This window comes from Sparus aurata, chromosome 4 (assembly GCF_900880675.1).
Source record: "Sparus aurata chromosome 4, fSpaAur1.1, whole genome shotgun sequence".
Classification (NCBI taxonomy): Eukaryota; Metazoa; Chordata; class Actinopteri; order Spariformes; family Sparidae; genus Sparus; species Sparus aurata.
In genome coordinates, this window is record NC_044190.1 from 35,778,779 (window position 1) to 35,802,158 (window position 23,380).

At 41.8% G+C, this 23,380-nt stretch overlaps 1 long non-coding RNA gene across 1 annotated transcript; it reads left to right on the plus strand.

Annotated features, from left to right (window-relative positions):
* Positions 1-314: 314 nt before the first annotated feature.
* LOC115580304 (uncharacterized) lies at positions 315-22,871 on the plus strand. The gene is made up of 3 exons (XR_003983843.1): positions 315-445; positions 9,709-9,835; positions 22,716-22,871. It is a non-coding gene; the product is annotated as an uncharacterized LOC115580304 (long non-coding RNA).
* The last annotated feature ends 509 nt before the right edge of the window (positions 22,872-23,380 follow it).

A 23,380-nucleotide genomic window follows, 5' to 3' on the forward strand; every position in this document is an offset into this window, starting at 1 on the left:
ACTATAGTGTTGTCAGACCTTAAAAAACAGTTGTTGGCCCAGTAATGTCCTCTATGTCTTCTTTGTACTACTTAATTACCTTCACCAAGGAGGTTCTGTTTTCATCCATGTCCAATTGTTGGTTGGTTAGTGGCTGTGTGTTTACATTATTTAAAATATATCTAAATATCAGCCCCCCAAATTGCTTATGTCAGTCCCTAATTTTTTTTTTTAAGTGAAAGCTAAAGAAAAATGTTCACTCACTTGCATGTAGTATTAATTTTCTGTCATTAAGAGGTGTGTGAATGTGGTGTGTTATGCACCTTGCTGTCGGCAGGGGGCGCTGTAGGTATTCACTGTGCTTGGCTAGGCGTCAGTAGAATAAGAGCGTCAGTTCGTGATAATGGAGTTCAATATATGCAGAAACTGAGCGTCTGAACTGAACTGTATTCACAAATTTCAACAGGTAAGCTGACTAATAACACGCCCGAGTAACATATAACTTGTGTTAAGCCTTAATTTGCATCTCTAACGTGCAGAAATATGGAGTTTGACCGTAGCAGAAAATATGCGTCGCTTCCTGTGATTAAGATGGCGGGCGGCTAACTTCCGGTGTAAGCTAACGTCACGGAAATGAACAACCTGAGGTCAATATCTGAGAGTTATGTCTGGTAATAAACTGTGTAGAGCATGGCAGACTTAACAAGTTGTTTTTTTGAAAAGTAGTTTAGCTATGTGCCAGTGTTGAGCAGATTAAAGAGCTATTGTGTGCAAGTGTAGTGAATTGCTAAGCGTTGATAGCTTGCTAATGCTATAGCCTGTGTTAAAGCCATGCTATGTCCTCAAAGTTATTTGGGTGTAAGGTTGTTGTTTATTTCATGATGAGTCCATACAAGAGTGTTAAAATGCTTTATTGTTATTTTGTTTGAGAGAGATTATTACACTGAATGATTTTACCTGTAAAGCCTGTAAAAGAGAGATGTTATCTGGTATCTGGTAGAAACAGCAGAAGTAGGCTAACTTGTAACAGAGGATTTAGATCACTACAGAGAGTAACATGTTTATGGGATTTTGTATGTGGTTACTTTTTTTGTTTTGTATTTGGTTATATTATAAAGAGTATGGAGACTAGCATAGTAAGAGCCTCAGTATATGATAATTAAGTTCAAGTATGCACATAGAAACTCAGCGATTCGAAACTGAACAGTATTCACATTTTTAAACAGAGAATAATACATGTGATTAACCAGAGTGAACATCTCGTCATTCTTGTAAGTGTAACCGCCGGCTGGTTTCTTTGTTGATGGTCTTTAGAGATCTTACTGTTGCCTCAGGGAAGTTCATGAAGTTTTTTGTGTATTTATTTAATTACCTTCACCAAGGAGGTTCTGTTTTCACCCATGTCTGATTGTTGGTTGGTTGGAATGTTTCCCACTTTTTCTTTAACATTGCAAGGTAGCACGTTTTTAGGGAATAATGCGTGGATCTTGCCAAGAAATATCAGGCTTATGTAGGTGGCTGGTATCTGTCTGACTGAGTACAGAAGGGGAGTGTTGAGCCTTGGTGGAGGTACACTGCTGAGTGCCATTCTAGTTTCATATGACTTTGAACTTTTTCTTTCTATCTTCAATCCGGATTTCATTTTTCAACACACGTCTTGCTCTTATTGTAAATAAAAATCCAGGACAAGACAGGAAAAACTATTTTGAAGTCAGTTTCTGAATTGTTTAGCATCTCTGGGCCGCCATACAAAATGGATAAATAGATTAAGATTGAATTAATTTGTTTTATTTACTAAAGCATGTTGCAGTACAATCTAAATCAACAAATATTACTAGGGCTGCTCGATAAATCAAATTTTCATCGTCATCCCGATATGAACATGTGCAATAAACACATCGCAAAAAACTGCCTGACACGCAATGAATAAGAAAAATCATTTTGTTTACATGCGCCATGCATGCACCTTGAGCATGCCAACATTTAGCCTATCAGACAGAGCCCTGGATACAAGGGCCAATGAGATGAAGCCCCAGCTAGCCATTAGCTACCCTGACAAAATAAATCAGCATCAGTTTGGTGTTGATTGCCAGGTTATGATGGCTGAAGGAGGAGAGAAAAGTCATGAAAATGTGGTCGACGAAGACCTTGTGGTGAAAAGAAACAGCACTTCTGCTATATGGACTTCCGTTGGATTCGGTAGAGACGACATCTTACAAACACAGGTACACACAGTCAGCTTACCTGTTGAAACATGCCAAGCAGTTGTTGCAACTTCTAGAGGAAACACAACCAACCTCCATCACCGCCTGCAATACAACCATAAAGACCTACACGAAACAATTCGAGACTAACGTTAGCCATCATTTACTGTATAGTTAATAATATGCAAACTTCAATATTTGTTTATTTATCGCAAGTTATATCGTCATCACAATATTGAACAGTGTAATTGCACATTGCGGATTTTCCTCATATCGTGCATGCCTAAATGTTACATTCTTACAAATCCAACAATATGTACAATAGAAGTGTGCTATGAAACCACTCCAAGGGTTAGGAGCTAAATAGAGGGAAAGATTGGATGTAGTACGAATGTGTACATTTTCACCAAGGTTGTCACAGGAAGAATTGAACCTACGCCATTGTAATGTGCTAGTGCCCATTGAGTTATACTCTTCTGCTGCTCAGAAACATAACAGTCAAATTCTCCATTGTGATAATGTCATGAAGTAAAGTTGTTGGCGGTGGAGTGACCTTCCTCTAACAAAAGCGGCTTATGGACTCACCTCGTCTTCTGTTTGTTTCTAACGGCCTCTCACATGTCCTTGTATCCTCACTGTTAGCACTCTCGCTCAAAGTTTAAATCCGTAATGCACTTCCCATAAAGGCCGAAAGAGTCATTCACACCTAATAGCGGCATGTTAAAACACATTGAGCGCAGCCTCCAGGGGTCCATATACTAACCAGAGTGCATTGACCACTGTGGCTGCGTCCAGAAGGGCACTGTGTTGTGATCAAAAGACGGCGGCGTGGCTGGCGGGGGACGGGACACCAGAATCGGCTCTCATTATGGCTGTGAGACATCCATTTGAGCATTTTTAATATGTGTATCCTATTAGGCAGTTTAAGTGCTTTTTGATAATTGTGCTTTGTACTTTTACAGCACTTCAGTCTATTCCCAGTTCAATTTCCTCTTTTATCGGACGTTTGAAATATTGATCTCTGACAGATAAAAGCAAACACCATAATCTCACTCGGGTGAGCTGGTTGAGTGAGTGAGTGAGCGCGCAGTGCGAGGGGGAATACACCGGGGAGCGGTCGCCCCTCCAACCCCTCTCTGTTTTATTACCTTTATTCGTCAACAGAATTTGCTTACTGCTCTGGGATGTTTATGTAGAGCACCTGCACACTGATGGGTGGTTGATATGACCATCTCTCCCAGTGCTCCCCCCTTTTTTTCCCCTCCCAGCCCCAGTCTCTCTGCCAGCCCACCCGTCTCCTCCCCTTCCATCAACCCCCCCATGACATTTTGCAAAATGCAGCGCAGGGGCTCCCGAGGTGCTTCTGATGATTGCCGCTGCTTAAACTGCTGTCACCGCTGTCAGGATAACAGTGATTTATCTCCATAGCACTTTATGGAAGTTAGTGTTTTCTGTTAACCTGAGCACTGAATACTGCTTGGTGCTGGCTTGCAGTCACATTAACCTGAATCAATCACGTCTTGATTTTTCCATAAAAGAAAAACCCTCTGTAAATAACACTCGGGCGATTGGTGCATTGAATACACTAAGCCCGGCAGCAGCAGCCCCGCTGAGCTTCGGTCGATGCGTAGATATCATTGTTACCTGTTTGCAATATCCTCATGCCAACGCAGGGATTTGATGCTTTGACTTGTGCGTATAATTTCTTCAAATGAGGCAGCACTTAATACCAGCACTGTCAAGAGACGCGCATTGAACCCGCGGTGTAAGACAGAGAACCAGGAAAAGTTTGAAATCACCATCTTGCAGAAGTGAAACAATAATGCACATTGATTGTGTATGAAGCGGTATATTCTTTGGTCTGAGCTGAATCTGTTCAGTTTTAGATGGCAGGTCCCTCTTGAGATAATAGAAAGGGCTGTTTTGATGTTTAAAGCATTGCTAATCTCCTAAAGCCTTAGGCTACTCATCCCAGCGCATATTTGCAGGCCTGTCAGTTTGAGTGGGGATGCAAGAGGATGGTCCTCTGAGCAAATGAATTTCTTTTTTTTTTTTCCTTTTTTTTTTTGGCCTGTTTTTCCTTTTTAGCTTTGCAGACACTATTTGAGATTTACTGCAAACATTTGACCACCGGCCTGGCGTATTGACTGCGTTTGACAAGCGTAATCCTTTTCTTCTTTCCAGTCACTTCCATTCCGCGATCAATCAGAGCATCAATGCCCTGTAGGCTGCTATGAAGTGCAGACGCAGTGTTCGATCATGAGCCAGGCACCTTGTGGACTTTCACTATAATATAGTGATTGATTCATCTTCAAAGATATCTTAAGTGGTTGGCTGGGCACGCTATATAATGCCTTTTGTTGACTGCAGCCTTTTCCTTCACCCAGCTCGCAATCCTTTAAAACAGCAACACAAGCACACACATCAAAACTTAACCTAAGACAAATACGCTGCCTTTTTTCATGTGATGCATTTGCGCCTCGCCTCCTTGAATTCCTCTTGTGGGACAGAACTTTGATTTGAAAAATGATAAAGTGTCAAGTTTTGTGCGAACAGAATGAATCCCTTCGGATTTTGGACCATTACTTTCCCGTTTTTTTGAAAATTGCTAATCTGAGCCTGCATCGCAATTGAAAACTGTTCCATGATAATCTGGCTTGTAACCCTGTACTTTACGGGAAAGTTTCAGTAGACCTATACTTTGAACAAACACAGAATGAGGCCAAATAATAGACTTTAAAGTGCCAGTGGAGACCAGACCGAACCCATAGGTCTGCAATAGCTTTTATGTCCATTTGTGTTAGTGTGTGTTCAGGTTCAGTTTACCTATTTCAGCTGTGATACTCTTGATCAACACTGTGTGACCTGGGGGTTCAATGCCACCAGAATCCAAAGAGCCGGTATTATGATGTATCTTATTCCCCTATTGACAGTCAGCGGAGTGAGAAACGACGATAAGAAATGTTTCCTAGCATGATCCAGAGGTTTGGGTGAAGGGTCACAAACCTGCTCTTTGTCATCTAATATCAACAAGATCAGCACAATAAAACCCTCAGAGAGCTCACACAATGCAGCTGTAACAGTGAACACTTGTTCTCTTATATGCTCATGTTGGTCTGGGAGAGGTGTGTGTGTGTGTGTGTGTGTGTGTGTGTGTGTGTGTGTGTGTGTGTGTGTGTGTGTGTGTGTGTTGGGGGTGGGAGAGCAGTTGCATTGCAGAAGTATTAAAGGAAGTGTAGTAATTACAGCAGAGGCAGTGTCAGTGACCTCTAGATTGCACTATCTTGTCTCCTTTGTGCCTGCCTTTGCAGCCCGCCTCATTGAGTGAAATTGTATCTTTTCACTTTGGCTCTCTTAAAAATGTGCATTGTATTGGGAGCCAGTGAGGCGTGAGGTTTTTTTCCTTCTTTGCCTTTTCTCCACCTCCTCCTCCTCCTCCTCCTCTCCACCCCTCCCTCCAGCCTCCCCCAGCTGCCCCTCTTCCTCCATCCTCCATCCCCACTGTCTTACTGGGAGGTATTTCATGAACAGCTGGGTCCCGGGAGAGGAGAGGTTAGTGAAAGAGGCGCGCTGTGTATAATTCAATGATTATCAGGTGTGTGTATGTGTGCGTGTGTTTATATATGTGTTAGTGTGTGTGTGGGTGTGTGTGTGTGTGTGGCCCTCCCCCCTCTATTGGCAGGTGTCAGGTGACGGGCGGGCCATGTCACTGGCTGTCAGCTGGCTTTCTATTGGAGCAGTCACACTGTTCACAACATTACCATAAGCTGATGAGGAACGCTCAAGCCCGTCTCAGCACACACACTCTGATCCGCAGCTCTGGTGTCACACGGGACACTCAGACCATGTCAACTCCAGAGCACATGAATCTGAAAAGATTTTTTTTTTTTTACCTAGTTTTGGGCTTATTTTCACTCTAAAATATCATTTTCCATCACAGGGAGTAGAATCTATCCAGAATGTAAGAATTGTGTTGTTGTATAAAACATCCACTCACAGTGAAGTCTTAAATATCTACTTCCTGTTGTCAAGGCATTGTTTGTTTATTTTTTGTTAAACTGATTTTCCTTTAATGGAAGGTCATCATGATTAATTTATTTATGTTTGTTTTTGTGGTCCCCAATATAGAACAATGCAGTACATTTAGTACATGTACATGGGGTCAATTTTCAGAGTGGAGTTTCCCCAATTATGTGCATGCACATGATCACAATGATCACTTGATTTGATTTGATTTGGTTTGATTTGATAATTACATGCACTCAGGTATGTTAATATTAAGAATGAACAACTCAAAGATGCACCATCATTTCTACTAGTTAATCTAAAAACAATGGAGCCGGATAATATAACAGTGCGATCCATATGACGGAGAATAGTGGCTGCTGACGCATCAAAACTTTCATCAGTCGGTGGATGTTCATCCTGTCTGTGCTCTGAATCAGCAGCTGTCAGTACTTTCTGTGTACAGACTGTTTGTTTTTATCTGCTCACCTCTGCAGGTTGATGCCGGGTTGGTTGCTGCTCTGTGTGCAGATTATGACGGAGCACCCAAACCTGTGCGAATGTGCTGTAAAAGATCTTTTTCTAATCAATAAGTGGTTAAAAATGACTAACAGATTCACCCACAATGAAAATAGTTCTTCATACTACGTAAAACTACTACATTCTCAGCCCTAGCTCAGACTAAATGTATCATATAACTATTTATCCTTTCAACACAACGCCTCACTACATCTTAATCTCCTCCGTCCCATCATCTATTAAACTTATCAAATTTCATGTATCACTTTCTCATCATCATAATGTGTCTTAAAGCTCATAAACATCATGAAATGGGAAGTTAAAAATCAGTGCATGTTGTCTAGACATTGAATACGTTCTTCTTTTAGTAAATAATTGCCCTTAATATGGCTTCACGCGAGGCTCCCGCTCACCTCCTGCTGACTGACTCTCTGACCCTCAGTTTAACACAAGTTAGCCCCCAAAACTCTGCTCACTAAACCCCACATGCTCGATTATCCTGCACAAACACTGAGCCCAATCTGCCTATTACCAAGTCTAGTAATGGGCTGATTGGTTCAGAGGGGGTTCAAAGATGGTCTCGCATTAGTGCTACCTTTAGCATGCTAATAGCTATTCTTCTCCTCAGTGGGGATCCTGTTTGAGATGGAGGGGGACATGTGAACCGCGCTGTACTGTCAACATGCTCGGCCAAGGGGAGGAGAGGAGGGCTGACACCAGTGCGAGCCAGGGATCTTAAATGCTTTCCTTTAATTCCTCCGTTTTTTTTTATCTCAGAGTAAGCCCGGTATCTTAGCCGCCTGTGTGCCAAAACAACCACAGATGATGAGACAATTAAACTAATATTTTACAGAAGTCACAAATGTTAAAAAACAAAAAAAATCCTATTGTTATGATCACTGTTTTGTATGGCAGTCTGAAATTATTTGCACAGCTTTCCTTTGGACAGCTCATAATTTAAATCCTCACACCATTACTAAAATAACCAAAGCACACGCGGTCCATCAAAGCTTTCTTTAAAACTTCCTCCATGCTCTGTTTGTAAGAGGAGCACAATCCTCTTCCAAGGGATGATTAATGCCTCTAAAAGCACGTCAGGCACTTTTGAGGCTAAACGGCACACACAAAAACAGAATTTGTGTAAGTTTTAAAGGGGGCATGGCTGGCGGAGGCTCTGATCGATAGCATTAGCTGTGACAAAATACATAAAAACGGGAATCAATTCTAATAAAGTGAGCTCAGCCTTGCCAGAAAGCCTCCGCCTCCTCCATTCACCTCCAGATCCGTTGTCCTCCTTGTCCAGGCACAATGTGAGACACGGTCGACTATCAGTGACACAATGTCCGGGTCAGGGATCACATCTATTAACAATTATTAATTGCCAGGAAAGGAGAAGCAGCTTAAAAGAAAATTATAACAAACAGCACTTTTCAAATTAGATAGAAGCAATAAAAACATGTAGTGATCTGCATAGGAACGCTTATCTGACTGAACTGATTACTCTGTAGAAATCTGCACTTAATAAAAAAGCAAAGTAACATATCCTTGCACGGTGTTTTAAGGAAATTGTAATGTTAAATGTCATGCAAAGTGATGAATATGTTCCATCTGCTCGTCATGGTGTTTTTCCAGCGCTAACAGCCGGGACTCCACTCTACATACCTGCGCTAACCTCCGCTCTATAAGCATGTCTCCCTCTCTTAAGTCTCAAGCACGTGTTAAACTGTGAGAACACTTGAGTGCATGACGGTGTACTCACAAAAAAAGAAAATCTTGAAATTGCCAAGTTTGCCTGGGTAAGCAGAGAGTCTTTGTAAGCATCACAATAGTTTTACGGTTAGAAAGACACAGAAATCAATAAATTAACGGGACACTATTTGGCTCTGGAGAAGAAAGTCAGACTCAGAATTTTATCACAAACTCAGAAGTATTTATTTTTTTCTGTAACTGAATAAACAAGCTGTTCTCAGAGGGAAATAAGGTCCCCAGAACACTGCTAGAGAGGTGGCAGGGTCCGCCACATATAAACAATGTTAAACAGTATGAAATGGTGTCGTCCTCGTTTGTTTATTCAGTTACGAAAACAAGGAGAGTTTGTCTTGTTAGGCATAAAAATTCAGACAGTGAAACTTGTTCTGCTGTTTCACTCATTTAAAGTCAGTGTGATTACAGTCAGTAGGATACAAACATATCTGCAAATCTGTGAGAGACAACAGACTTTTCCACATAAATTATAACATAAATGGCACAGTTTTTATATTTGTGGTCACTGTCAGAGTTTACTGGAATATTCAAAGTCTGATGCGACCTCATGTTGTTTTGTATCTGGTTAACATGTGGACAGTACAGTCCTATCTGGATGGCACATGGAGGTCAAGTTACACAAGGCCTGTTTGATTTAATCTACATTCATGGAATAAATGTTCACGGAAACTGAATGAACTCTACTGTTTTTCGCCATACTGACACTTGTGACTTTGTTTAACTGGAGGTCAAATTCATGCAGAACGTGTATTAGCATGTGAAGCCTCAGTGCTAAATATAACATCATCGGGCATAAAAAGGCTATTAAGTAGTTTTTAAAAATCTAATCAGTATATTCTTATACAAGGACATGAGAGTTATTTAATTTGCAGTGTTGATTTAAGCAGAATTACTGAAAAATAAAAAGACGAAATTGATCCACAGTGAACCAGTAAGTCCTTGTCTTATATTAGTCCCCCGGCACAAAGCAACTTTTCATGTTTGACATGTGGTCTCATAATATTAAGGCAATAAAAGAAGGAAACAACACCGTTAGTGTGTGTAGTTTGCTGTCAAATAACAATCGGATGTATTCAGGCTCAGTCTGGAAGCCCCATAACCAAAGAAAACTGGCTCAACTTATCGCCATAGCTATATATGAGCTTGTTTGTGTGAGTGTGTGTGTCACAGCCACCACACAAAAACATGTACATACTGGATGTGTTTGTGTATTCATGTGAGCTCTGTCTGATTACAGTTTGTGATCTGGAGCACAGCGCCCCACAGTGGCCCACCCCGGAACAGTGATCCTCTCCCCACCATCACCTCCATCCTCCTCACTGCAGAAGCTGCTGCTCCAAGGTGGACAGCACATTTCCATAAAGGTGCAAGCCCTGTGATCATCAGCACTGTTTATCGTTTGATCAGCTATGATTGATGCTCTGTTAATACAAATTTAAGTTGGCGTATTTTCCCTGCCAAGGGACCCATGAAGAGGTTCAATTACAGAGCAATCTCATTAATTCGAGAGCTTGTTACAGAGAGAGGACAGCAGGCTTTTTTTTAAATTCTGGAATGCAGATGTGTAAGGGACATAATTAGTAGATAAGAGTCCTAATTGGATCCTGCTGTGTGGCTGCAGAGGGTGTAGCCCTCGCTATGTTTTACAAGTTCCACGGTGTGGAAGTACACTTTTTTATAACCTGCTCACACACACGCACCATCCGTCACACACCAAGTGGGAGGGGAGTCCTTCGTGGTAGTGGTGGGGAAAGATGGTCGCTGCAGATGTTTGATAACTAACTTTGCCCTTTAGATGTGTGACGGGTTTAAAGCAGTTGCGTGTGAATATTGTTTGCATTTATCTTAAGTATAATTTCTTACAACAAACTAATAATTTTAGAGGTTGGTAAAGGTGGTAAGTGAAAGAAGATGTCTATTTGGTTGACAAAGAATGCAGGGTGAAAACATCAAACAGTCCCGTGCGTCTGCTTCACAGCACTGTTGTAACGTTTTATGACATGGGTCCTTGTTCCCGGCCTTCTCTCCGAGGCCACGTAAAATGTCAGAGAGGTGGAGGGCTGAGCGAGCCCATAGGGCTGCTCCACAGAGGCGTATCAAAAGGCCGACCACCCCCTGGTCCAGCACAAATAGCCGGCTTCATTGCCCTCGTTAGATGGCCGTGTTATTTAAGCATGTCTGTCTCTTGGCCTCTGTGGGGGGACCTGCTATGTAGGGACGGGCAGGGCAGTGCATCCTCCCTTCTCTGAGGGCAGATACGAGTGCTCATCACGGTGGTCCACCCACGTCTGGAACTCCCACACTCACCTCCCCTCCTGTTAAGAGTGAGCGCTGTGCAGCAGACTGGAGGCTCAGGCCCAGCAGCAGCTCAGCAGGACTAGGAGGCAGGAGCAGGGGGGAGGAGGTGGCAGCTGGGTGCAGGGGGGGGGGTGTAACCCCAGCTCTGGGTGGCGGATCTCCCCCAGCTGTGCCCATCTGAGGGGAAAAGCGGCCCAGAGGAAGCTCCATTAGTTCCAGGGGCAGCGCGGGCCCTGAGTGGCCGATGGCAGCAACAGAGCAGAAACACACTCTCTTCCATGATCAGCGACCCTCCACACTCAATTACTTCTCTGGGAAAGAGGTCTACGGACAATGAACACAGGCTCTGGACTACTGATTTAAACTTTACACAAGTTTCCTCATGTTCTCAGTGAAATAAGCTTTTGGAAAAGCGTGCATTAGAATTGTACCTGAGCCGGGGAATTGTGCCTGAGTCTTGCTTCTCGTGTGGCCCAGGACCTGAGAGCTATTTACAGCATGTTTCTCTTTGATGCAGGCCGTCCACTGTGAACAGTGTCAACCTTTTAGTTTGTTCCAAGTGTTATATCACTGAAAAAGCAATCAGTCGAGGAAGTCTTACCACATGTCACGTCTACACAACACGGACCATCGACAGAGTAGAAGCTGAACTTTGAGCATCCGTTGACTTTGTCCCCTCTTCAACAGCGCAACTCCTTTGTTATGAAACTGATCCAGGAGCTGTAGTGAGTGTGAAGCAGCTCTATATTGCTATTTTGTCAAAGCATCTTAACTGCTGGAGAACAAAAGGTGTGTGGGACACTTGAACAGCAAAAAGTGGTGTTAACATCAAAGTCAGACACACTCCTCCCCACCCTGAGTGCTCCTCCACAGGCTGATTCACTCACTGTTTGTTTTTTTGCCAGAATGAAACAGAAAATGTCTGTATTTTAGAACATGAGATGAACAGCACAAAGGCACAAGTTGGCAAAAGAGGCCTCGGGTGCCCACTGACCCATGTCTCTGTTAATTACAGATGCAGTTTATCTCTTACAGTGAGGCCACTTCCCCCATAAAGATGGACAAGGACGCAGTTTCGTGTCAGCTCCGTGGCCTTTCTGTGACACTGCTATCTCCCGTCTATCTGTCCACCCTGGCGATGTTGTTGCAGCATTTTAACATGTGACACTGACATCTGAGAACATGTTTTCCTCCGGCTAAATATCATATTTTAGCCTCATGCTGATGAGATATTCCTGTTTTTCTTTCAAGGAGAAACACTTCAGAAGTCTGTGTGTGTGCAGCGGAAATTGATTAATGGTTTCAGGATTTTACACGCAACCAACATTATGTCCTTATGATAAACATCTCGCTTTTCACGGGTCAGGTTTTTTAACCTCTCTCCTCGTTGTTCCTTTGAAGACAGAACACTTTAGCCCATCTCCCCTAGCTTCTTGGTTTTATTTGTCTGTTGCTCCTTTCCCCCCCCCCCACAGTTGATACCACCTACTTTGGCTTTGTGTCTGTGTCTCCATGTTAACTCGGTTTGTGTGTGTTTGTTTATGTGTCTCGTAAGTCTTGGCCAAGCAATCTTGGCCTGGTTGCCTGCTGTGCTGTCTGTCATTCTTGCTTCCATTGACATTCAGACTGAGCAGCTGTGCCTCTTCATGTTTTTCAATTAGACATCACTTCAAACCAGCCTGTTTGGAATTTAAAGGGCTCACTCCTTGTTTACACACCCTGGGAACACGGGGAATAAAAAATCTGTGGCGAAGGTTTTGTCTGAAAAAATATAGATAAATATGCAGCATTTCTGTCTTGTGACCTTGTGCTGTACTTTGCTCAGCACCTGCAGTGTTTGCCTGCCTGTGTGATAAACGTCGGTCAAATAAAAAAAAGAGATTTCAATTCATCAGTGACTGAAGGTGCTCTTGCAAAATGCACATAAAACTGGATTTTACTTTGAAAAGGATTTAAAAAATGCCTTGTTTCTGAATGTTCTGCTGTAGAAGCAGGTAATCAGAGATGATCCGACTCATCTCAACAGGTGTTTCTTGCAGGCGCTGGGAAAACGGCCGAGCACCCAGAAGTGGGACTAAATAACCCAAAAGCCTTGCATTTTTCCAATCACAACAGAGGTGTCATTTGCGTCCCCGTCACCAGGCGTGACCTGGACCCAGACTGAGCCCTGAGGAGACACGCTATTGATCCGCACAGCCAAGAAAGCCAGCTGCCATTAAAGCCATGACAGTGGAACTGTACAGCATCGATCGGCAGCGCCGCGGCCCCACCATATTATTTATAGAGGAGAGCTCCATCCACCACTCTCTTATGTCTGATAATTGATGGCAAGTGGGGCCTTGCTTCCTACCCTGACCCCGACAAACTGAAAGTCAGATGGATTACATCTAACACAATTATGATTGATATTATCAGATTACGCCATGCACGACAAGGCATGCCGGGTGAGCTGAGCTGAGGTATTCACTCTTCCGGGTCGTCACGGTTAATTCCCCCAGTGGGAAAAATGGTGTGTCTGTGGTGACGAGGTGAAAGTGCATGTGGTAGTAAACAATATGTGTGTGTGTGTGTGTGTGTGTGTGTGTGTGTAGGTAAGTAGTGAGATGGTGCATGCATGAGATAAGGTCCCAATCATCAGGGTAATTTCCGAAATATAATATTCTCAGCTTTTAAACATAAAAGAGACAAAACTACTAAATAAAAACTACATATTTTGCCACTTACCTGTAGTGTTATTTATCTACCTGGATTGTTTTGGTGTGAGTTACTGGGAAAAAACACATTTGAAAAACTCAACAGATTCATTCAGAAATCATGACCTGGTTACTCAAGATAATCCAGACCTTGAGAAGTTATGTCAGGTACTACTTTTTCTACCAAACTACATCCACCGTGCAGAATGAAGCGTGCATCTACTCAAGGACGAGTGGCTAGCTAACTAAGCTAAGTAAGCGAGCTAACGACAAAGCTCAGCCGAGCAGGACACCATTAATGTGTGCGTCCCGCCCCGTCATGCCGTGAGTGGCTGCATGCTTCCTAATGTATGATGATATGGTTGGAGTAGTTCAGTAGAAAGAAAATAGTTCCTACATGCTCACAACAAGGTTGTTTTCGGCACTTTAAATCCCAAAAGCTGAGTGCAAACTAGTTCCGTTATATTTGAGAGATGCCAGACATCTCGATGACAATATCAAAAACTGGGCAACTCACACCAAAACAGTCTAAAATGCATAAAAAGCACTACAGATAAGAGGGATAATGTGTATTTTTGATTTCCGGGTGAACTGTTCCTTTAACAAAAGAGACCATCCAATATCCGTGAAGTTAATACAGTAGATCCGCGTTAGCACTGTTAGCTCTGAAGGCCGCATGGTAACATTTCCACCTCTCCTGCAGTAGGTGTGAAAATACCCTCACACTTCACTTTGCTCGACTCGAGTAAATTAATAGCTCCGCTGAAATCTAAGTTGGTGCATTCCCTCATTGATTTATTTCCACCACATTTATATGAGCTTCCCAAGTGTAATGATGGGATTGGACACCTCACATTTTCTTCCACCTCAATACATTAACAACACTGGAAACAACACTTCCTCTTGTCTTTTTTCCTCGTCATGAGAGATGTATTTAGATAATGAGGTCTTTCATCTACTTTAGCATTTTCTGATTCTTAAAAATACACGTGTTACAGATTGTTTTGTAATAATATTAGCTTGAGCTGGAATCAGAGGCTGTGAGGGAACTTTCACATGCAGAACCTGAAGTTGACACTTAATTTTCCCTGTTTTTACTTCAAGTGTGGCTTATGTTTGCATGCATGTGCGGGGGAGCTTGTCCATACTCACTCGCCGGGCTATGAAACCTCTATTGTAGACAAGGCGAGCTCAAAGTGGCACATTCAGGGAACTACAGCACAGACCCTTCCTGTCCCATCAATGAGCGGCACACTGTTCTCAATCCATTTCTTTATGTGTTATTATTATGTGGTTCACTTGCATTTTTCCCCTAATTCAATTACCCTGAATGTCTATAATGCGATTTAGACATAGTTTATTATTCAATTACAGGACATATCTCTCCCTCTCAAACATGCGATGCTTGCCCTCAAAGCCCGTCTTTATGGTTCAGAAGTTTCTGTGGAGATCATCGTGATCGGGAATTGAATTAACGTGACAGAAAGGGGAAAGCTCCTTATGAGACTTAAATTGTAACGACAAGCCCGTTAAAATTCATTTTCCACTCTGATTAGATTTGGCGTTATCATCGTTGCTTCACAGATATGTCCGTTCTTCATTCATATTTGAGAGGGAATAAAAACATAAATCTCACAAATTGGTTGCTGTCTCTTCTTGTTAAAATGATGGAGATTTACGGCCTCGGCCACAGCAGAAGGCCTGTGCGGCTAGCCTGTCCTCAACATCGGCTTCATAAATGTAACAACAACAACGTTTCATTCCTCCAACAGTCGCAGCAATTCTGACCAAATTAAATTAAATCTGCATCTGTCTGCCGTTAGAATTTTTATGTCCAATTAATTAGCTAAACTAACATTCTTATTAGATGCTGAGAGAGTGTGTGGGCCGCTAAGTGGAGCACTTGACTGAATGTCTGCGGAGTGGGTTAGTAGGAAACATGTTTAAAGGGGCACTACGTAGTTTTGGAAGTAGAATTTTAACATTTATGATATAAATGAGGTAAATGGACAAACAGAAATATTTAGTTGTTCTATAAGGTCCCCAGAACAGCTAGAAAGGTGGCGGGGTCCGCCAAATACAAAGTAAAACAGTATGAAATTGTGTCATCCTTTAATTTGTTAATTCAGTTTATTCAGTCACAAAAAAGGAAGAAATCATCATTATTTAGTCATAATCTTTATCATGATCCTTATCTAAAGTGTCTTCCCAAAACTGCATAGTGCACCTTTAATATTGTAATAAGCCCTCTCAGTGAGCGCAGGCCTCCCACTTCAGAACATACAGTTGTGTTTGTGCTCTTGTTTTTATTATTACACATACTTTTCTAAGGACCTAGTTTAGACTTCACATTAATTTGGTAGTAAAGAGGGAATTAATGTGATAAATCAATGTCTTCCCCTGATGGTTCACTATCAAACAGTAAATGAACTGTGTGTTGTTTTGTGCGTGTGTCTCTCTGAGGCACACAGTGTGAGGAGGTGGAGGAGGTGGAGGAGGTGGAGGAGGAGCAGTCCGGCTGGCTGACTCTCCTGCTGGTCGGGCCGGCTAACACGGCCAAGTGCGTTTTAACACCTGGAGTCCTGGCTCGGCGCTCTACAAGCACCGCGCTATAATGACTTGTTAAGGAGCTCAGCAGAGGCAATTCACCTGATGAAAAAGAGGAGGGGGGGATAAAACAACTTGAGATATTGAGTGTCAGCCAAACACAAAAATGTCCCATTCAAAGGACGGTGTGTGTTACACTACGGTTAGGCCCTATTATCTTAATTTAATGGGCTCTTCTCGTTTGTGATATTTGATTTCATTTTTCACTTCGGTAAAGAGAGGAGGTCCTATATGTATGGTCAACATATGGCACATATTAGATTACTCATATATTGTGTTTTGTTTTGGCCGTATCGTCTTTCTCATCCAGTGGCTTCATGCAACATATGTTCTCTCCAATCCCTCATATCACACCAGCTATTGAAATCTATCTGGTATCTGATAGCAGCTATTATAGTACTTTTATATCTGCATGAAGGACCACAAAGCTCTGAGTCACTAACAGGTTTTTGAATTCCTATTAGAGCATAAAATTTAGCTGAGAACTCGTTATGAAGATGAGGACTCTACCTTCCTTATATTTTAGATTAATTGAGTACCTTAATTGGAACCACTGGGGCTCAGTGCTTTGCCTAATGGCACTTCAGTGGTGGTTGTTGAGTGAGAAAATATTCCAAGCAGCTTTTCATGCCATTTACAAGACTCTACAGCCATGCTAGCAGCTTTCTGAGGCTTGGGGCTTGTTGAATCCAACACATTTGGTGGATGGTGTTAAGTCCATCAGTCCAATGGAAAGTTGTTTAATAGATAGTTCACTGGAAAACAAAAAGAACAACCTCATGGCGATGGATTGATGATTTTGGATTCATCCTCTGAGGACCATGAATGTAGAAGCAAAATTGAATTTCAGTCCAACTAACAGCTAGACCAAGCACCACTAATATAGCAAAAAAAAAAAAAAAACTTAACCCCATAACCCTAACCTGCCTAAACTTAAAGTGAAACCATGAAACCTTCATGTAAAAGCATAATTAAGACGAAAGAGGCACTTTTAAGATTTACCGTAGTTAAATTTTCGGGCAAGCTAATTTTTAATGGAGTGCATGGTGCACTGGCACCCTAGCATCAAAATCTCTATTTTTAAAACACTAAGAAAGCTCGACACAACATGAAACTCAACACAACACTCTGGTGATACTACGAGCAAAGTTTTATGTTGTGTCGAGCCTTCTTAGTGTTTTATAAATAGCGATTTTGATTCTAGCATAAGATTGCACCAGCACCCCATTGAAAATTAGCTTGCCCAAAAACGAAACTACGGTAAATCTTAAAAGTGCCTCTTTCGTCGTAATGATGCATTTACACGAAGGTTTGATTCATATTTAATCACAAATATAGCCTCGGTTGCTTTTTGGCAAGAGTTTCACTTTAAGCAATACTTTTGTTTTGCGTAAACCCAACCAGACAGTTTTAGTGCCTAAACCCAAACAAGAAGTTGTTTTGCCTAAACCCAACCAAATAGTTTTAGAACTAAGAACTAACTAAGTAGTTTTCTTCTTCTATCTTATGATGGCAATCGACCCATTTATGCATGAGGGTGTGTTGGTTATTTTTGTTTTTAAATGAACACGCAGGATAGGTTTTTCCTTGCTTTAATGTTTTGCAGCCCAGTTGATAGTCACAATATGAATGATTTGGATTTTTACCATTTTGTAGCACTAGTTGTACAGTACTATTACAAATACTCTGATGGTTGTTATCATAGTTGTAGGTCTCGTATTAAGCCCATAATTGAGATGAACATGATTTTATTTTTTTTTACTTTGTCTGAATCTTAACCAACCCAGCAGACAGTCGGTGATGTTCTTAGCTGCAGTCTGTAGCAACACTCTCACAAAGCAGAGACAACAGAGGGCTGGAAACGCTGGAATAATGCTTTGCTGAAGGGAGAGAGTGACATCATCCTGGACCCCAAAACCTCCCTATTTTTTTCACCTCACATACATAATGGCAGCTTGTCTTTCTAGTGGTGTCCAGTCTTTGTATCTCTCTTCAGGAACAGGAAATCCGTGCTGAAGGCGAACTGTGGCACTCAAAGAGAAAGTGAAGACTGCAGGGAAAAGCCTTTTAACATAAATACAGTCACAGTAGCTGGTCAGGTTGGACTGCTGTAAGGATTTTGCATCAGGATCAAATCTTAAGCTACAACAAAGGAACAAGCTAAAGCACCATCATGATTTGTTTTGAATATTGTGAAATTCAATTCATACTTTTTTTTTTTTTTAGACACCTTTTGTGAGAAATAACATAATGCTGCTGAGATGAGATTAATTTTCTCTCAGCGTGTCTGCTGTGGCATCCTAAATGAATCATCAATTGTCTCTCTGTCTTTATCTAAATTGTATTATAAAGTCAAAACGCAGTACAATACATCTTCAGCGCAGCTCTCGAGGCAAGTAATTGAACATATCAGTTCACAGAAGCTAATAAGACCTAGTTTTGTAATGCAGGAATTGTACATTGACAAACGGATTGCATTTACTTCCTCCTGCCCTGCTTATTATCAGTAACTTGTAATATAAATATGCAAATCTGCTGCTTGAACTTTACAATCCTCCGCCGAGGCTATTCATCTCCTTTAAAGTGTTCATTTACATGTGGAGAGCCCCCATGCATCAAGCCGTGTCATTTTGAAAGCAAATATTAATCAATTTTGCATTGTGGATTGCCCCGGAGCAGTGTGTAATACATGCGGTGTCTCTGCCAGGATGGATGTACGCCGACGCTCCTCCACTCAAACTTCTGATGATAACTGCTCGCACCCTTAAGACGACGCTGTATCACTGAGCTTTATCATATTCGGTGCACACTTGCCCTGCCTCGACCCACTCAGAGGCCCTTTTTCTTATGCTAATGCTAATTCCCTTCATACCAGATACTCTCCAGTCATTCAGCTTGGTATCTTTCTGTCAACGGTCTGCCTTCTCCTTGCGTTAGAGAAGGAACTTATTTTCCTTGCTGTTCATTAGAAAACACTGCACTTGTTTCAAACATGTAGATGAACGATTACAAAGAACCCGCAGAGCCAGCTGGCATGTTGGGTTCCTGGCAGTGGCACATGTGTTAACTGACACTGAATCATCCATATCGTCCATCTAACACACGGCCTGTTTAGTGCATAATACCCCACCGAGCCGCTCGTGATAATCTTTCATAAACAGGCTGAAGTTTTGCCTGAGTCATGCAAACCGGTCTGTTTCAGCCGACATGGCCCGTTAATGTTAATACCAGTCAGAACTCATTAACCTCATTCCACTGGGCCGCAGCATGACTATTCAGTTTCACAGGAAGCTACATCAGTTTCACTTGAGTGTAATGCGTTGGAATAATAGTGTGATTTCCTGTGCTCAGGCTCAAAGCCCATGTAATTTGCTTCTCGGCAATCATCGTGTTGCGCTAATGAGCTCCCAATGTTGTGTCATGTTTTCATATGGTGGGCGCCGCTAATATCATCTGCTGGTGATGGGGAGAGAGACTGGCTCTGGCCTTGTTATGGAGTTTCAGAAGCTGAGATGGATTCAAGGCTGTTTGTCCATCTGTTAGTGCCGTATGCACTGAGCTTCTCTGTTCGTCGCTGTCTTAGCAGGGACTGAGTCACTGCTTGGTCTTTCTGTTTAGACTGCAGATATTTTTCAAATATGGTAATTGAGGAAGAGGGAACTGTTGTTACAGACTTCAGGATTTTTTAGCCATGCTGCCAGTTGGCCAGTCCACACACTTTGGTTCAGACTGAATATCTCCACCTGTACAATAATGATAATAATGACATTTTGTACAGATGTTCACGGTTCACATAAAATCTATCCTAAGGACTTTGGTGACCACTTGACCTTTCTTATGGTCTCTCCATGAGTTTAACGTAGGGCTGGGTGGAATGACCTTAAAATAATGTCAGGATATTTTTAGGCCATATTGCAATAGACAATAATTACCTAAATATTTTGAAATTTTCCCAAAAGAAGTCATAAACTGGACAGAGGGACAAAATCAAAGATCACAATACTTTTGACCAAATAGGCTGTACTTTGATCTTGCAACAATTTTTTAGGAATGTTTGTTGGTACTTAGGATTTCTGGTAAATAATCATCAGTAATGTGGCTGTAATGACTAAGTAGGTAAGAGCAACCATTAGAACAAGTAGAACAGTCTGGTAAGTTCAGAGAATTAGATCACCTTACTGTTATGCAGCCTTAAATATTCAGCCTCATGTAGTCTCATATCACGATAACGATATATATCGTATGAATTGCCCAGCTTGGCACAGATATGTTTGTGTTTAGTGCTGATTAACAGATGCTAGCATGCTAACTCGCTAAACTAAGATGGAGTTCATTATGAGCATGGGGTTAATTTGGCACCAACTGGATGATTCATACATTCAGAGTGCAGTTTGCTGAAATTAGCGAAGTTATTGGAGATGTGTTTTGTTTAAATGTTAATGTGATTCGGCTAATGTCACATCAGACAAGCAGACATGTTTAGCTAATTTGTTTGAGTTGAGTTGTAGGCTTATACTACAGATAAAATGGTAAATCTTTTGGGTAAATATGGCGTTACTGTGTAACTTTGGTGATTTCAACTAAGGCTACAAACGACTCGTTTGTTAACTTACTTCCAAGAGTTGGATTGGTTTTACAAACGCACCCATTATCTGCTAGGACACATTTTAGCCTCATAAATGTGTACATGTTAGCATGCTGACATTAGCATTTAGCCCAGAGTGCTACAGTGCCAAAGGACGCCCTCACACAGCCATTAGCATATCTGTAGTTATACATCAATTGTTAAAACATCTGCGTTCCAAATATTTGGAAGTTATTTCCGAGTCATCCAGAAAGAATATAAAGTTATTGTTTCTGCAATATGTGTGCAAAATCCAATAATACACCCAGTCTCTGAGCAATAAATGATCTGTGATCATATCTTTGATCTCTGTGATGGCGTGTAAATGCAGCCAGGCCTCACAGAGCAGCTTTGTTTAAGTGCCACTGAGGCCTTGACAAGCCGTCATACTGAATAATACCACATGAGGCCAGCCTGCTGGTTTCTGGAGCCGTATAACAAACCTTACCAAGCAATTTGACAGGCAGGAACAACAATCCTGATAAAGCCAAGCTAGCAACTAAGTAAAAAACGGAGCATACAGCAAATACAGCAGCCAGCCCCCATTTCCCTAAGGGCTCCCTCCTACTCAATAGCGTCAGACACGGCAGACAAACGATGATAAAGTGATCCTCTCATGACTTTGACAGGCACGACAGACAGCAGCAGGGCCAGCCCACGCAATAACGCCAGTCAACCAGCCCCTCGCTCAAAGCACAGCACTGAGACACGCGTTTCACCTGCAACTATGCAGTCAAAGTAAACACCTACGCTCACGGCTGTGCGCCTAATTATTGCCAACAGCTTGCTAATAAATAAAAGCATATTGCTGCTGTCAGATCAGTAGGCCCATTGCTCAAGATGGTCTTTTTATTAGGATTTCAGATGAACAAACATGCAGTTTTCTTACTAGTACAATGGGTTTGGAATGGTTTTATTAAGGATACACATGTTTATTAATGTGCAGAAGCCTGAAAATCTCAAGAGCAAGTTAAAGAACAATGCTTTATCCTGTCAGGGACGTTATCTGTGCAAGATACACATAATATAAACTAGTATGCTAGTGAAGGATATATCTTAATTTCTTTGTTGAATATTCATTTTATTTTGTGTGTATATTACATTTAAAACTATAAGTAATAAATAAGTACAAAAATAAGTCTTTTCTGTGTATTTGAAAAATGTAATAATGGAAGAACTGCATTGTTACTGTGGATTTTCGTCCAAAAATCTGTACGGAAATGTATAAAATTGATTTCATAGGTTCTTATTAACGTATGCACATCGCTGCAGAACATTCGTACAGGGTTATTGGGTTGATTACATTATATGTTGGTGACGCTAAGGGGCTTTCGGGGACCAGGGGGAGCTTATCATGGAAATCATGACGTGCATTTACTAATGTTTCCACAAATGGAGGGATTGGGACGGGGACAAAAATGGAACACGTCACCGGACCCAGTGTGCATAATTGTCATGAATATATACATATAATTTTTTTTTACCATGTTGCCGCACTGCATTTTCCCATCGCACTGGTAGAAAGTCAGTGTTTAGAAGTCAGAAGAAATCTTTTTGTGTTGATTTCAAAACAGCAAAGCAGGCTATCATAGAACAACAACCATAGAAAAACCAAAGATTTCCTTCAGACCGACAGTATAAATCTTTCTTAGGTATTGCTCAAAGTGAAATACAAATAAATGAAAACAGTTTTTTTTTTTTTTGTCTGTATCTATATGGGTGCAATCACTGCCTTGCTCGGTCTGCCAGGTGATTTTAAAGCACCTGAGAGGACCATATTTGATTTGAAGAAGCTCAGGAAATACAACAAGGCCGCGAGGAGAGCGGTAGAGTCAAAAGATCAAGCATGTAATATCAAGGAGACAGTGCACTTGTCTCCGGCGCACAATAGCCTCCGGGAGCAAGCGGCCTCTAGCCATCTCGACATGAGCCATCCATTTCTCTGTTAATTATAGTCATATTGCCGTATTGAAGTCCAGCGTTCCTTAACATATTCTTTGTTTTGTGTCCCTTTTGTCTCAGGTAATGGAATGTCAGCTCGCTGTGATTCCCGTGTGTTGCAGAGTGTTGATCAAAGTGACCTCTGTACCCCTCTGCTCCTGCAAATCAATACGCACAGTCAACAGGAGCTGACAGAGCCAGGCACAACATATAATAAATGACAATTCACCATCACAATGGCAAGAGCATATCTGACAACTCCTGCTCATGGCAGTAATTTTCATGTGATGCCAAGCTGTTATGTTCAAAGTGGGATTCATTTGCCAGGACTGTCTCACACAGATGCTGATATTACAAGGCTGACTTGTAAGCACCTCATCCCCCAGTCATACGTTCCCGCTGAAGCTGTCCCAGCCAAGTGCTGACAGAGGCAACGGCATTACAGTTGTATCTTTTTATTGTTGTTGTCTTTCAAAGGGAGCTTATATTGAAAGCAATTTTCCTCTTAAGGGAGCAAATTGTTCACAGAAAATTGTGACTGCCATCGCTTGGAGATGATTGGCTGCATCTTTTTGTTGTTGGCAGCCAAGAATGGAAGGATTTCATATGCGGGAGGGGGAGAGGAAGGGAAAGAGGGGAGCCGTGCATATTAAAAGATGTGTTGTGAAAAATGAGTGTGAAATTTCACACGCGCCGGATGATGGAAGTGGCTGCTGTTTTGCCAGGTGGAGGGGAAATAGACATCT